This window comes from Saccopteryx leptura, chromosome 2 (assembly GCF_036850995.1).
Source record: "Saccopteryx leptura isolate mSacLep1 chromosome 2, mSacLep1_pri_phased_curated, whole genome shotgun sequence".
In the NCBI taxonomy this organism is placed as follows: Eukaryota; Metazoa; Chordata; class Mammalia; order Chiroptera; family Emballonuridae; genus Saccopteryx; species Saccopteryx leptura.
In genome coordinates, this window is record NC_089504.1 from 229368325 (window position 1) to 229372561 (window position 4237).

A 4237-nucleotide genomic window follows, 5' to 3' on the forward strand; every position below is an offset into this window, starting at 1 on the left:
CTGCTTTGTGTTTAATATTTTTCTTGAGCTCAACTCTGTACCTGTGAGTCTTTGCTTCCCACTCTACCTACCCTGGTGCCATCGGATTGCCATTTTCCTTTTCTCCCTCATCCATTTCTATGTGATGTCAATGTGCATTATTTCTCACTTCCCACTCTTTCTCCTTGTCTTCTGATAGATTCTACCCTTAATTCAACATTCATTCCAAATTTTTATAAAGTTTTCCCCAACTCTTATTGAATTTTGTTTTCTCCAAATCTCCCAGGACTTAATCCAAAGTAAACATCAGGCAATTCTGCAGTTTTTATCTTTCCTGACATGCATGATATTCCATCTTCAGCAATTTATCACCTTGTGTTAAGCACTTTTGTCTTATGTTCTGTTTTAAAACACAAAAATTGAGGAGGTAAAGGAAGAAGACCAAATAGTAGCAAATCAGTTGTGAAAGAAACTTATTAAAAAGTTTTAGAGGTGGCGCCAGAGTTTTGAAAGGCGCAGTGGCGCTTGGAAGATATTCAGCGTGGTTTCCTGGATTGTGGATCGCGATGACCGTCCCCTCAGTGGAGGAGCTGAACTCCTTCAAGTACAGTGACCTGCTGAACCTGGCCAAGAGTCTGGGCCTCCGAGCTGACCTGAGGGCAGACAAGTTGCTAAAAACCTGGAAAACCCACCTGAAACAGGAAGCAAGAAAAGAAAATAGAAAACAGGATGAAAGTCAGATTTCTGTATCCTCGTGATGAGACTAAGATACAGATTAGCAACCAGGAAGTAGTTGAGAGGGAACCAGCTGGCTGAGTCGCTAAAACAAAGAGAAGGCACAGACTGTCTGCAGGAATCCTGACTTCCAGCAGGATCATTCAGAGATAAAAACAAGTGATCCCACTGAGTTCCAGAATCAAGAAAAGCAGGAAAACCAGACTCTCAGAACTGCAGCAGGAGCTCCTCCACCAGATGAGAATCAAAGAGAGAATCAATGAAGATTCAAAGGTACTCTCAGAAAAAAAGAAGTCTGTCTACACAGGTGGGTTTTCCAAATCTGGAAAAAATAAAAATTGCAAGCACTACTCCAAACTTTAAGAAGCTTCGTGAGGCCCGTTTTAAGGAAATGGAGTCCACTGATCAATATGTTATGAGTAAAAAGAATCATTTTGAACAACACAATTTATTTAATGAACTAAAGAAGCAATCTGTCAGTAAGGAAGTGGTGGCAACTCCAACTGGTCTCCAAGGACGACTCTCTATGGCTTGTACTCCCACAAGCCAGGGACACTTGCAAATCTGGGCCCAGGGCACTGTGGATCAGAGCACCTCGTGTGTGAACGGGTCGGTCAAGCACTCCACTCTCTCAGGAACTAAAATGAATGTCAGGTTTTTAGCCACTACCCGAGATAACAAGTACAAGCGTTCACTGACCAAAACTCTGTCCAGAAAATCTCTACCATATCTGGGACCATATCTGGGAATACCCCAAAAGACCAGGCTGTGGTTGAAACAAACAAGTTAAAGACAACAAAGGGAAATTCTGCTACAGTTACTACCCCACTCACGTTGACAGTGGAAGCAGCACAGACTCCGGTCTCCAACAGAAAACCAGTGTTTAGGGGCCAAGACATGGAAACAACCAAAAAGCCCTTCAATAGATGATTGGATAAAGAAGATGTGGTACATATACTATACTATGGAATACTACTCCGCCATAAGAAATGATGACATCGGATCATTTACAACAACATGGATGGACCTTGATAACAGTATACTGAGTGAAATAAGTAAATCAGAAAAAATTAAGATCTATATGATTCTATACATAAAAATGAGACTCAGGGACATGGACAAGAGTGTGGCGGTTACGGGGGGGGGGGGAGGGCAGAGGAAACAGAGGGAGGGGGTGGAGGGAAGGGAGGGGCATAAAAAAAACCAGATAGAAGACAATTTGACTTTGAGTGATGGGTATGCAACATAATCAAATGTCAAAATAACCTGGAGATGTTTTTTCTGAACTTATGTACCCTAATTGATCTATGTCACCCCATTAAAATTAATAAGAAAAAAAAAGTGTTTGATCTCAAAGCAAGTCTAGTCCCCTCACCTATGAGCCACACAAAGGAAAACTTGAAACCATGGGGACAATCTAAAGAAAATAAATGTCTAAATGACCATGTAAACAAAGTTAGCTTCCACAAGAAAACTTATGAGCAACCTCATAAGTTTCCAGACCAGGGAGGAACAATGGAAGAAGCATGAGCAAGAACGGAAGGAGAGAAAAAAGCAAAGGTTTTGGGAACTCAGAGGGGCCTCATTATGGCTGCAGATTAATAGTTTCACATCCTGTAAATATTTCTTTATCTGAATTTTTTTTGTACATATTTCTATAGTTCTTCCCACTCTAGTCAAAAGACCTTTTTATGCTCTTAACTTTGCTCGTAATATGTAGTGTTGGTGGGTTCTTCACATGCTACAATCTCTGGAAAGATATGACTACCTTAAAGCTTACAAATTTGTCTAAGTGGTTTTAACCTAAGTCCCAGTACAACTCAGTTTTCTAATAAGACCCAGCCTATAGAGTCTTTATTTTTCTATCCAATAAATTCTTGATCTAGATTTTTAATGTCGAGTTCTCCATGCTGCCTGTAATATTAATAGACTTGCAATCCTCTTCTAGTCCAGAGCAGTTACCTGATGGTAGCTAGTTATACCACAAACTTTAGTAGAAACTGAAAAACAGTAACCTGGGAAAAATGACCTCTTCTTCCTCTAGAGAATCTAGTCATCTTAATGAAACTATGGGCCTTAAGGGTTGATTATAGCATCAATATTTTACCAATGCAAAGTGGCTTTTTTAAAGCTTATGCACTTTTGTTCACAATGGCATGGAACTAGAAATCAACTACAATAGAAAAACTGAAAAACATTTAAACACCTGGAGGCTAAAGAGCATGTTATTAAATAATGAGTAGGTTAACAACAAGATCAAGAAAGAAATAAAAAATTTCCTTGAAACAAAAATGAACATACAACAACCCCGAATCTATGGTACACAGCAAAAGCAGTCAGAGGGAAGGAAGATGAGGGGATGGGATCAGAGAAGGTAAAGGGATTAGTGAAACAATATATACATAACACAGAGATACAGATAACAGAACAGCAAATCCTAGAGCAGGGGTCCCCAAACTACGGGCTGCATGCGGCCCCCTAAGGCCATTTATCCAGCCCCCACTGTACTTCCGGAAGGGGCACCTCTTTCATTGGTGGTCAGTGAGAGGAGCATAGTTCCCATTGAAATACTGGTCAGTTTGTTGATTTAAATTTACTTGTTCTTTATTTTAAATATTGTATTTGTTCCCATTTTGGTTTTTTTACTTTAAAATAAGATATGTGCAGTGTGCATAGGGATTTGTTCATAGTTTTTTTTTATAGTCCAGCCCTCCAATGGTTTGAGGGACAGTGAACTGGTCCCCTGTGTAAAAAGTTTGGGGACCCCTATTCTAGATTGAAGGGGGAGGGAATTAGGGGGAGGGGGGCAAAGGAGTTATAAAAAATGCACAGGGGTGAGGGGTGAGGGAGTTATATTCAGTGGGACACTTGAATCTATGTAAACACAGTAAATTAAAATTAATAAAAATTAAAAAATAATTTAAAAATTAAATAAATAATTAAAAAGCTTTAGAGTCCTGTGCTGTTTACAGATGTTTCAGTTTAGAGTAACTCAATGAATTACACATTTATATGTGATTTGCTTTGCATGCATGTAGGTGGAGTGCAGAGTGCATTCCTAGCAGCTGTGGCTGATGCAATGCTGTGAGAACACCCCAGCACCTGAAACCCTCCTAGGCACACCCAGGAAGGGAGCTCACCCGCTGTAAGGAAGTAACTCAGTGCCAACCAGGCAGCTCCCTGACCTTTTCAGCCATTGGCTTTGAGGAACATGCTGTGACACCCTATAGGCTGAACCTGTGTATATAAGCTAGCTTACTTCCTGAATAAATCGGATCTGCGTCACTGAACCTGGTCTCCGGAGTCGGGTCTCTGCGTCTCTGTTGTCCTCACCCCCAGTGGGCCTTGTTCACACATGCATATTTTAATAAAAAGTTAAAAGTAAAAAAACAAAGGGATTAGGAGAAAATTAAGCCAAGCACATAAAGACAATTGTATCTACTCCCTAATATTGCCTTGGATTAGTCCTGAGGGTAAATAGAAAATGAAAAAGTAAGAATCCATTAGGATCAACAGGAATGCT

The 4237-nt window shown here is 40.2% G+C and overlaps 1 pseudogene; it reads left to right on the plus strand.

Annotated features, from left to right (window-relative positions):
* The first annotated feature begins 545 nt into the window (after positions 1–545).
* LOC136393336 (nucleolar and spindle-associated protein 1-like) lies at positions 546–2316 on the plus strand (annotated as a pseudogene).
* Positions 2317–4237: the final 1921 nt, after the last annotated feature.